Below are 13,334 nucleotides of genomic sequence, written 5' to 3'. Positions count from 1 at the left end.
CGAGGGCTCCCAATGCAGCCAGGCAGCCAGGGGCTCTAAGGCAAGGGCAAGGAGAAGCAGAGACAATGGACAGCCCTGCCGCGTACCCCTACCGAGAACAAAGGGCTTAGACACTCGACCATTCACTACCACCTGTGCTATTGGCTTTTCATACAAAAGTTTCACCCAACCAATGAAACCAGGACAGAATCCAAATTTCGCAAGTGCAGCCCAGAGGTACGGCCATTCCACCGTATCAAAGGCCATCGTGGCATCCAGAGAAACCAAAATGGCGGGTTCATGCAATGACGCCGCCCTCGCGAGGACCCCGTGCAAGCACCTCAGATTGAGTGCTGTATTGCGGTGTGGAATGAATCCGGACTGATCCGGATGCACCAAGTCACTAATTACTTTTATCAAACGGTTTGCTAGCAACTTAGAGAGAATCTTTGGTTCAGTGTTTAAAAGCGAAATGGGCCTGTAGGATGCACAGTGATCACGCGGTTTCCCCTTCTTATGAATCACCACAATGGTAGCGAGGTGCTGATCACGAGGAAGGGAGCCGAGGTCTCGTGACTCTAAAAACATGTTACGGAGATACGGCGCCATTTTGTCAGGACGTAGCTTATAGAGTTTGATGGGCCGGCCATTAGGGCCCATAGCCCTGCCCGAGCGCAGAGGGCGAATAGCGAGGGCCACCTCGCCATCCGTAAATACCGCGTCCATTGAGTCCCTATCCGAGTCCGATAGGCAAGGCATTGAGATATCACGTAGTAATAGGTGAGAGTCCTCCTCTGGTCTATCGGAAACTGGGGAATACACTTGTCGGAAGTGTTCCGCGAAGCACTCGAAATCTCAACCGGATCAGTCACACTCACACCATCAAGCGTCTCAATCACGGGGACCACACGACTCGCCCTCTCCTTTTTATCTAGCCAAGCAATCAGTTTCCCAGCTTTATCACCCACATCATACAGTCTGCCCTGCTGCTCTCTACTCATAAGTTTAGCAGCATTGGTCACCAGAGCTTTATAATCCAATTGTTTGAGGCTGAGAGAGCATGAAGCTTATTACGAGTCACACCCAGTTCCAAGTCCCTTTTAAACTCAGTTATTTCGGTTTCTAGGCGGACCACCTCCTCATTCTTACTTTTTTTGGCACCAGCGATTAACAGTAGTGCTTGTCCTCGGATGACCGTCTTAAATGCCTCCCACAGTGACACTGAGGACGAGACGGACCCCTCGTTCTCGGCAAAGTACAGATCCAGGGACTTAATCAATTCAGCACGGGTTTTAGGGTGACGAAAATACCAGGGATTAATCAGGGCAACCCTTCCCTCGACACTCACAGTAGTGCCGATCTTGAACCACAATGGAGAGTGATCTGATATACCTCGGGCCAGGTGCCTAATCTCCCTGATCGAGGAGGCCTGTACAGCCGGCATCAGAACATAATCAAGTCTGGAAAGATTGCCGTGGGCCCCAGAGTGGAACGTGTACTGCACTTGTCCCGGATGCATCAACCTCCAACAGTCTACCAAACCCATTTTGTCTAAAAACCAACCTAACCAAGACTGCGACCTGGTGAGATCTCTAGGGGGGTGGCGATCTGCACAACCAGAGACAACTGAATTGAAATCTCTGCCCAGCACCAGGATACCATCCGGAAGCCCTAGCACTAAACGTCCAAGATTAGCAAAAGTGAAGGCCTGTAAACCAGGTGGGACATATACAGAAACCAAAGAGACAGTCTTACCCTCCAACCTTCCTGTGAGGGCAGCGTAGCGCCCCCTATCATCAAGAATCATGTTATCTATTTCCAAAGGGAGAGAATTCTTGACTAGGATGCCCACGCCCCTCGAACCATTAGTATAACCAGAGTGTACAGCGAGGCGGTATCCTCGCCGATAAATGGCTTGACAAGTGTTTCCAATCAAGTGCGTCTCCTGCAACAACACCACATCAGGGGAGAGGCGCCTCAGCAATTGCAATACTACTCCCCACTTTATCCTATCTCCCAACCCATTGACATTCCAAGACAGTATTTTAAACCCACTACACCCCATTCCAGGAATGGATGCAGAGTCCTCCCCATAGCGAACACAGTACCTAAATACAAAAATAATACAATACGTTTCCTTGAGAAAAAGAGAAACATGCCCAACTCCCCCTTCCACCCCCAACCGGAACCCGTTACAATACCCCCCCACCCTGCACCCCTGTGGTAAATTCAAGAACTTCCCCAAATTGCAGTGTGCCTGTCGCCCTAGTATTAAACTATTCTACAAAAAGAAACACAGAGGAGGAAGGAGTCCCACTCCCCCCGCCACCCTCGGGTATATCACCGTAGATCAAGAGATTTGACCTTCTCGTTGGTCTTCGATAAGTCCTTTCTGATCAAATTGACGTCAATGGCCACAGTATCGAGCTTAAGGGCTAGAGACTCATATTGTTGGCCGATGGAAGACTTGATACCTGCAATGGCGCCCATTACATCTTGGAGAGTCAACTCGGTCGGCGCTGCCGGGTCTCCGCCTACCTCCTCTAAAATCCTATTTGTACCACCGGGGGACCCTTTAGGTTGGGTATATCGATCCATGACGTTCGTTTGAACAGTTCCCCCCCGGAGAGGCGTCTTTGTCTTCCGCTTCTTGTTGTCGGGTCTGCCCGCCATGTTGGGCAATGTGCCCCCGAGGGGCATGTGAGACCTGGTGAAAATGGCCCTTCGCGGTCGACCCACCAGCGTCTTCAAAGGCAGGTGTCAGCAGCTGCAGGCCAGCACACAGTTGCTCGTGACCGTTGGCAGATGGTGGAGTCACAGAGTTTGGAAGATCTCGAGTGACCAAGCCAATCTGGCGATAGAATAAGACCAGAGACCAAAAGCAAAACCGAAAGTGAACTCCAAGGCAGAGAGCAGAGCTCGTCAGGCCGTTGTTGTTCAACTACTGCCTAGGCACCTCAACGACTCAAGCCCCAGGCTTCGCCATGGGGTGGGCCTCAAAAGTTCAGAGCGTCGTAGCAGTGGTTCCCAAAGTCCGATTCAATTTTTTGAAAGCAGCTAGAACATCAGCTGAGTTTCATCCCTAACAATCCGTCTTTGTAATCAGGATATCGTTCAGGATATATGTGGAGGGCGGCGAGGGTCTTGGGAGGTCTGTGCTCACGCGGCCATCTCGGATGCGCGCTAAGCTCCTCCTCGCACTTTTATCCTTTTAACAATGTATTTACATAATGTACAGAGAAAATAAATGTGAAACTGAACTGACGTCTACAGTCTCTTTAATTCATTTTAAACAAATCAAATTTCCGTTTAAAAGCTGTTAAGCTTCCTTGGTACTTGCGTGAACTGCCTTCCTGTCGCCTCTTCGTAGGTCTTCTAACAAGAGTTCTGGAATTTCTTCTGAAGTAAGCTGGACCCGGCGCTCAGTGAGGAAACCCTATCTACTGTCGGAATAACTCAACAACGCTTCTAACTACCCTGACTAAAATTCACAATGAACAAGGCTGAAGCACAACTGTACGTGGTCGGAACTTCAGTGAAGTGAGCAGAGCGGTGGGTGCGCTCGAGCTTCAAACAGCTCCTCGCGCTCTTCTTGAAACAACTAGAGTGCTGACTCTAGTAGGGCGACATCTTGGAAAACCGCGTCTGCACCAATGCGGTCCAAGATTGATTTTGCCTTATAGTAGCTCCTACAGTTTGGCAAGCCACACAGTCCTGTATGTATTGCTTCCTGACACACATATACCACTAAGACATCCATTCACTCACCAACACACCCATACACGCACTCACCTACCCATATAGCTATTTCCACTTGCACTCCAGAACCCATACACACAGTGAATCACCCACTCACACATTTATGCACAAAGTCACACACCCCCACCCACCCACACAAATACTCAGGCACCCATACAGATACTCATGCAACCAATAAATAACTCATATAGACACTGACTCACCAACCCATGCAGCAGCTTACACAACAGACAGACTGATAGAGACATTCACACAGTTTAGTCACTAACCCATGCATTCAGTAAGACACAATGAGTCACTCACTAATGCATTCAGTCACACACCTATTAAATCCTCCACCCAGACACCTATACACCCACTAATTCTTCAATACACCTTGACATATATATGAAACATATTTAATCTTTATAGAAACACACAGTCACTGGATGATGTCATCAGTGATGTCATTTGAGATGTAATCAGTGATGTCACTGACCATGTAAACAGTGATGTAATATGTGACGTCATCAGCAGTGCATTGCGGGGACGCAAGTTATAGTTAGCTCTACTAACTATAACAGCCAAATTTCTCTGGTTTTGTATGAGTGAAGTTTCCAACAAACTATAACTTCCCTAAAACCTATGGTTTTTTCAGTAAATAAATATATACATATATATACATATATATACATATATATATATATATATATATATATATATATATATATATATATATATATATATATATATATATATATATATTCACAGAAAAAACCATAGGTTATAGACCATATATAGTTAGGAATTTGCATTTACAAAACCTTGAAAATTCACTGAAAAAACCATAGGTTATAGACCATATATAGTTAGGGATTAGCATTTAAAAAACCTTATTTTATTTGCACAAAACCATTGAAATTCCATATATAGTTAGTTGCACTAACTATATATCGCGGACCCGCAATCCACTGCTAATGATGTCACATATTACATCATTCATGACATGGTCAGTGACATCACTGATGACATCACTGATGACATCTCAAATGACATCACTGATGACATCACTGATGACAACACCCAGTGACTGTATGTTTCTGTAAAGTTAAAATATGTCTTACATATTGAAGAATGAGTGGATGTATAAGTGTCTGGATGAAGGATTTAGTAGGTGCATGACTGACTGTATGAGAGAATGATTAAATGTGTCTCACTGAGTGCATGGGTTAGTGATTAAAGTGTCTTAATTTGGCAATCATTATTTATGTTCTTCTGTAAACTGCTGCATGTTTAAATCAGTAGCTATATCAGTAACTATATGGGTTATTGAATGGTTGCCCAAGTATTTGTATGGGAGACTGAGCATGTGTGTGGGTGGCTGGGAGGTGTATAACTCTGTGCATAGATGTGTGAGCAGTTGATTCCCTAGGTGTATGGCTTCAAAAGTGCATGTAGAAACAGCTGTATGGACAGTTGACTGTGTGCATGAGTATATTGGTGAGTGAATGGATATCTCAGTTCTACATGTCAAAGTAAGTACATATGTAAAACACACTCCATGTGAGAGTTGACATATATAAATAACTGAACATAAGAGCCAGTGAATGTGAGAGTGGCTGTATGAATCATTGTGAACTTGTATCAAGGATTGTATAAGAGAGTAAATATGTGTTAGTATATGTTTGAATAAGTAAGGTGTGTATAACTGTATAGTTGAGGAAATGGAGGTGTGATTGATTCTTTGCATGACTGACTAGGTGTGTGAGTAACTCCATGGATGTGTGACAGTCTGTGAGTGCCTGTTTACACTGAGTGTATCTAAGGTTATATTAGAGTCTGAAGATGTATTATCACATAAATGATATCATCAGTGATGTAATCAGTAATGTCAAATGAGATGTCAGTGATGTCATCAGTGATGTCATTTGAGATGTCATCAGTGATGTCATCAGTGATGTCATTTGAGATGTCATCAGTGATGTCATCAGTGATGTCACTGACCATGTCATGAATGATGTAATATGTGACATCATTAGCAGTGGATTGCGGGTCCGCGATATATAGTTAGTGCAACTAACTATATATGGAATTTCAATGGTTTTGTGCAAATAAAATAAGGTTTTTTAAATGCTAATCCCTAACTATATATGGTCTATAACCTATGGTTTTTTCAGTGAATTTTCAAGGTTTTGTAAATGCAAATTCCTAACTATATATGGTCTATAACCTATGGTTTTTTCTGTGAATTTCATTGGTTTTTTTAAAGCTAATATCTATAGCTGTAAAATATATTCTTTATTAAGTGACGTATCACGTAGCCCGTGAGACGCCTCATGATGCATCGCATAACCGTGACGTATCGTCTCTTCAGCGCAAACCAAACCCAAAACGTAAGCGCGCCAAAACACGCTTAAAGATATATATATATTTTTTTAACCTTAATTAGACAAAATCCACACGTGCACATATCACAAACGTTCAAAAAACACAATATGTCGGACTCCCGTTACGCTGCCGGTTAGCTGCCCGGTTAACGTACCAGGAAGCACCTTTACCGCGAAAAATCGCATTTTTTTTTTCACCCCCCAGGGAACTTTAATAGCCCCCTCAACAATCCTAGGGGTTCAGGAGGGGTCTGCCTTACCCCTTTCATTCATTTACACCTTTTTTCCACCTCTTGTCTCTCGATCCCACAGAGAGACAAGATGGCGGCCGCTCCAGACTGTTTACAATGATAACAGCCAATCAGCTTCTCCTCAGACTCCCGTTACACTGCCGGTTAGCTGCCCGGTTCACGTACCAAGACGCGTCTTTACGGCGAAAAAAATCGGAATTTTTTTTTTTGGGCCCAGCGTGGCTCTATAATATCCCCTCACCAATCCTAGGGGGTCAGAAGGGGTCTACCTTGCCCCTTTCCTTCATTTCCCCCTTTGTTTTGGCCTCCTCTTGTCTCTCGATCCTACCGAGAGACAAGATGGCGGCCGCTCCGAACTGTTTATAATGTTGACAGCCAATCAGCTACTCGTCAGACTCCCGTTACACTGCCGGTTAGCTTCCCGGTTAGCTGCCCGGTTCGCGTACCAAGACGCGTCTCTACGGCGAAAAAACAGAATTTTTTTTTTTTTTTGGGCCCAGCGTGGCTCTATAATATCTCCTCATCAATCCTAGGGGGTCAGAAGGGGTCTACCTTGCCCCCTTTCCTTCATTTCCTCTTTTGTTTTGGCCTCCTCTTGTCTCTCGATCCTACCGAGAGACAAGATGGCGGCCGCACCGGACTGTTTAGAATGTTGACAGACACCGGAGAGCCAATCAGCTTCGCTTCGCAAAGTTCCGATAAGCGAAAAGTACGCGAACCGGAGCGCTGCCCGGAGCGCTGTTACAGATATATATCTTGATTTAAACGTTAATTTCTCAAAATCCACTGAAGCACATATATTGAGACCTAGCAAAGGCACATCGGGCTAACAGTCCCTACAATTTTGCCAAGTTTCGTGCAAATCCATTCAGCCGTTCGAGCTAAAAGTGAGTCCAACCGCCCTATGGAAAACTCAATGTTAAAAACGCGTTTTGGGACCCCCCTTTTTTCTCAGCCCCCCCTTGACGAAACCCCCCCAAATTTCCAGGAGCTGCTCAGACACAAAATGTGCAATTTTCCTGAAAATTTCAGCCGATTCCGTCCACAAACGCCAAAGTTATTAGACATAGAATTTTCAGAAATCCCATAGGGAAAAAATCCTAACTATATATACCTACTGGCGACCGCCAGTAGGTAATATATATATATATATATATATATATATATATATATATATATATATATATCATTCAAACCAGAGTGGCCCCCAAAGGACGAGCCGCCATTCAGGTAGGTTTGCTTTTCGTTTTATTAGGGAGCTGCAGCAGGTTAAAGCAAAATGTCACGCTTTTAGTCTCTCTGAGCCGACGCGTTTCGTGCAAGGATGCACTTCTTCATAGGCAAATTCAGATGTCAGCGCTTCAGCAATTCAGGCACAATTTATAATCCCTAGGTACCCGCCCAGTGGCTACCGGCAAAGCCCTCTGGTACCTGTAGTGCCTGTTCGTGTTCCTTCAGTAAGGTGCTCTGTGCTGCATCGCATTTTTTAAAAATTAATGCCCCAGTGGGTAAACATGATGAAACTGCTGTGCGCTGCTGCTTTGTATCACTCCCCAAACGACCTCCTTGTTCCACTCGTGAACACCATGTGGCATCCTCAAAGGACCGCTTTCATGCGGCGGGGCTACGTCCACGGCCGAGCCAGCCGGTAAACTACAGCACCCAGAAGGCCGTGTGTGGCCACGCCCGAGGAGGGCAGGTGCTGGATATAAATTACTTAACTAACTGCCACTTCACCTTGCAGACGTGAAGCCACTGAGGAAGAGAGTCTGCTAAGCTCTCGAAACGCGTCTGGCATTTAAACATTGAAAGTATTTTCCGTCCTGAAATCCACCAGCATGTCGCAATAAAAGAGTGTTTGAGAAACAGCTTCCGTGTGACAAGTCTAATTTGGGGTCCTGGACTGTGATGGATTTTGGCGGCCTCCCTGGTCGCGGACTTGGCCCTTCAAACTAAAACTTTGACCTTGCTGACTCCAAGACTGGGTACAGCGTAAAGGCGGAAGGGGCGACGCAAGCTATCCAGGTATGAGTGCGAGCCCACACCTTATTGCTACAGGAAAGCAGAGTGGAGAGAAGGCAGGATTAGTAACTTTCATCCACTGGGAATGTACTTTTGTTTTATTTTCGATGGAGTGTGCATCCACTTGGAAAATACAGTTTTAAAACTACAGCACCCAGAAGGCCGTGTGTGGCCACGCCCGAGGAGGGCAGGTGCTGGATATAAATTACTTAACTAACTGCCACTTCACCTTGCAGACATGAAGCCACTGAGGAAGAGAGTCTGTTAAGCTCTCGAAACGCGTCTGGCATTTAAACATTGAAAGTATTTTCCGTCCTGAAATCCACCAGCATGTCGCAATAAAAGGGTGTTTGAGAAACAGCTTCCGTGTGGCAAGTCTAATTTGGGGTCCTGGACTGTGATGGATATATATATATATATATATATATATATATATATATATATATATATATATATATATATATTACCTACTGGCGGTCGCCAGTAGGTATATATAGTTAGGATTTTTTCCCTATGGGATTTTTGAAAATTCTATGTCTAATAACTTTGGCGTTTGTGGACGGAATCGGCTGAAATTTTTAGGAAAATGGCACATTTTGTTTCTGAGCAACCCCTGAAAATTTGGGGGGGGTTCGGCAAGGGGGGGCCAGGAAAAAAGGGGGGTCCCAAAACACGTTTTTCCCATGTTAATTTCCATAGGGCGGTTGGCCTCACTTTTAGCCCGAACGGCTGAATGGATTTCCACGAAACTTGGCAAAATTGTAGGGACTGTTAGCCCGATGTGCCTTTGCTAGGTCTCAATATATGTGCTTCAGTGGATTTTGAGAAATTAACGTTCAAAAAAAGATATATATCTGTAACAGCGCTCCGGTTCGCGTACTTTTCGCGTAACGGAACTTTGCGATGCGAATCTGATTGGCTCTTCTGTGTCTGTCAACATTCTAAACAGTCCGGAGCGGCCGCCATCTTGTCTCTCATCTTGTCTCTCGGTAGGATCGAGAGACAAGAGGAGGCCAAAACAAAGGGGAAATTACCATAAGGGGGCATAGTAGATGCTCGTTGACCCCCTAGGTTTTATGTGGAGGTTTTAAAAGGGCCCATCAGGGCAAAAAAAAAAAAATTTTTTTTTGTTTTGCGTGGTGAGCGCCTAGTCCGCGAACCGGAAAGCGTTCTGGGCAGCGTACTATAAGGAAAAAAGAATGATAGACTTTTCAAATACTGTATGTTAATTGTTTGTTGTTTTTGTTGATTATTTTTTTTTTCTATATTTTTTAAGCATTTTTTTTATTTTGATTGTGTTTCATAATTTATTAAATATTCTAACATTTCATTGTCAGAAATTTCATCTTTGTCATTGAATATATTTTGAAGTCTATGAGGGTGTAAAATGTCCTCATTTTTAAGCAGGTTATCCACTGCTTCCACACATTGAAGTAGTTCCTGGTCCCTACTTTCATCCATAAATTCATCAATGTTTCCTTGGCTGCTCTCTTCCAGTACAATTTTAAATTGAACTTGCTGCTCGCCTTCCATTTTTCCTGAAATTTGGATTAAAAAAATATATATTACTAGAGATAGGGCACTGTTGGGATTAATTTTAGATAGGCAGTTTTTATCAGTGAATTCATCTTTTGGCAGTGTATAGTATCAGAGTGGAAGTAGGACTATAAAAAAGTGTATGTGATTTAACCAAGAGAAGCCTAACTCCATCCATAACTATAACAGAGAAGTCTATCTAAATCTATAACTACTACAGAGGGATAGTATATAACTATTAGAAAAAGTTTACCATATTAAGTTATAGTGCACAATATACTTCAGTTTTAAAAATAACAACTTACCTTCACAAACAAGTTGAAGTGTTTGGTAACTATTCAAATGTAATGTACAACACGAAGTAGCAGTCAAAATGGCTGTGTTTTCTTCTCTTCCTTTATATATATTCAGGTATATAACCAATCAAATGTCAGGTAATAAAAGTAGAAAATGAAAGTAATATTTTCATTGGTTGTCAATTCCAACACTTCAGATGTGTTTTGTGAAGTAATTTACCTCACGGTATTTAGAGAGGTCTACAGGCTTAATGGCTAAATGGATTTTTAATCAAATTTGTGAAAATGAAAGGGATTGTTATGTAGTATGAGCTAATCTATATTTCGTGAGAGTGTCTCCAGTCGTTTTTCTGTGAATTACTTTCCCACCTTTATTATTGGACCGCTTACCGGGAAGCGGTCCGGTCCGCGAACCTGCAGCGTAACGGGAGTCCACCATTTTGTGTTTCGGTCGAATCAAGATACAAGATGGAGGGCAAATAATGTTCAGAATGGGTAGAAGGGGGCACGGTAGATGTATCTTGATCCCCTAGGTTTTCTGAGGGTGGCTGAGGAGGACCATATGTGCGGGGAAAAAACATTTTTTTCAGAAATTTTGCGCGGTTAGCTTCCAGTTCGCGTACCGGGTAGCGCTCTTTGAGCGTATTTTGTTGAAAATTAGAGAAAAAAGTTAGAGAAAAATAATATTTGTGAGTGATCAGATGTAGGGTAGCTCTGAGAAGAGCTTTTGGGTTTATGGTACATTTTGGTACTTATAAGTAGGTACCAATGCACAGTCTTAAATTCAAAATGAAAATTCTGTTGCACTCATCTGAGAAGTGAACTGCATCTCCTCTGTAGATATCTTGCATGTAGTAACGCAAGTTATTGTTGTACAAGGAGCCCATTCCATGGTCTCTCATGTAAGCTGAAACAGATTTGTTTACATGCTTCCTCGACTTCTCAATTTGTGGACAAAATTGGTTGGACCACCTCCATTTCTGTCTTTGGCATATATTGGAATATACCAAGGCAGTTTGAGGAAAAAGTGCCATTAATTGCTCAAAGGTGTCCTTTAAAAGCATTTCCAGACCTACCCCAGTCAAAGTGCCCAAATCATTACCTCCACAGTGCACAATTAACAGGTCAGGTTTTGGCAAATGCATAAAGGTTTTCACCAATGGTATCAATTGGTGACATTTTAATCCTCTTTGGCCCAACCACTTAATTTCCACATCTTGTAAATTGAGGTTAGGTAAATTTCTGTTCTCAGCATACCTTTGAGCCCAGTAGATGTAACTATGTCCAACAATCCAGACATTAAACATGGTGAGAGAAGGTTGGACTGCAGTCAGATGAAGTGTGGTAATGAAAGGGCAGTTGAAACAGTAGGAGTTTGTAAAGAAAAAAAACTGTGGATTTCCAGTGCTAATGATTCATTAGCAGTGATTGGTGCATTTCCATTTCTGAAAACAGAAAGTTAGGTTGCATGGATGTGTTCTTTGAAAGATGTAATTTGAATGGTCAAGGAAAAAACATTTAATGAAAGATTGCACTGGATACGCAGGTTCACTGAGAGTTCAGAGTTCAATTGAAACATTGTTGTGTGAACTTGCAAACATGAGAGGTCTTTCAGGAGGTGGTTGCTAAGCAAAAAAGGCAGAGAGGGCAGAGGGGGGAAGGGTTTTGATTTGAAAAAAATCAGGGAAGAGTTATGATTGGCTAATATGAGAGATATGTGTAATGAATATCTGTATTTCTGTGCTTTCTATAGCTGCAGCCTCTGGAGTGCATCCTCTTTGTTCTGCTGAAGACAATTTGGAGTATTTATGAGACTGTTTTGAAACTCAAAAAGTATTTGCTAAGGTGAGAAAAGATTTATTTAATTTAGATAGAGAATAGTATGATTTAAGGAGAAAATGATGAAGAAAGCTGTGTTTTTAAAATGTGGCTTTGTCTCAAGTCATATACAAATAGATTTTGTTTCTTTGAGAAATTGTAATAGCATATTCGGTTTAGCATTCTGGCATGCAGTAACACAAGATATTGTTGTACATGGAGCCCATTCCATGGTCTCTCATGTAAGCTGAAACAGATATGTTGTGTTTAAAAACGATTTTTGAAAACAATTACATTTCTGGATATGTTCTGCTAGAGCTTCATAGGTTGTTTGGGCCATATTTATAAGGCATTTGAGTGTCTCTGATGTTATTGTTCCCATTTTAATTGAAGAGCTTTCTTCATGGGGCTAGTTTCTTGTAAATACGCTCCCACCTGTGCTTGGTAAATTTATATTTTGATTATGGGAGTTACATAGCCATGTTAAAAATGTCTGAAAAATGGTGCAAGGGCATTCAAAAAAACGCTTTCATGTGTCTTAAGGACATTTTTAGTAATTTCCTCTTGAATGTAGGTATACAATTGATTTATATGCTGTGTTTAAAAACGATTTTTTGAAATCAATTACATTTCTGGATATGTACTGCTAGAGCTTCATAGGTTGTTTGGGCCATATTTATAAGGCATTTGAGTGTCTATGATGTTATTTTTCCTTTTTAAATGGAAAGCGTTCTTAATGGGGCAAGTTTCTTGTAAATACGCTCCCACCTGTGCTTGGCAAATTTAGATTTTGATTATGGGAGTTACATAGCCATGTTAAAAATGTCCCAAAAATGGTGCAAGGGCATTCAAAAAAACGCTTTCATGTGTCTCAAGGACATTTTCAGTCATTTCATCTTGAATGCATGTATACAATTGATTTATATGCTGTGTTTAAAAACGATTTTTGAAAACAATTACATTTCTGGATATGTTCTGCTAGAGCTTCATAGGTTGTTTGGGCCATATTTATAAGGCATTTGAGTGTCTATGATGTTATTTTTCCCTTTTTAAATGGAAAGCGTTCTTAATGGGGCAAGTTTCTTGTAAATACGCTCCCACCTGTGCTTGGCAAATTTAGATTTTGATTATGGGAGTTATATAGCCATGTTAAAAATGACCCAAAAATGGTGCAAGGGCAATCTAAAAAACGCTTTCATGTGTATTAAGGACATTTTAAGTCAATGAGGAAACACAGGTGATGTAATTCTGAAATGAGGAAAAGAAACTCCACATTTTTCAATTACATCACTAGTGTTTCCTAAGTT

Source organism: Lissotriton vulgaris, chromosome 1_1 (assembly GCF_964263255.1).
Source record: "Lissotriton vulgaris chromosome 1_1, aLisVul1.2, whole genome shotgun sequence".
Taxonomy (NCBI): Eukaryota; Metazoa; Chordata; class Amphibia; order Caudata; family Salamandridae; genus Lissotriton; species Lissotriton vulgaris.
Note: the sequence above shows the minus strand (reverse complement) of the source record.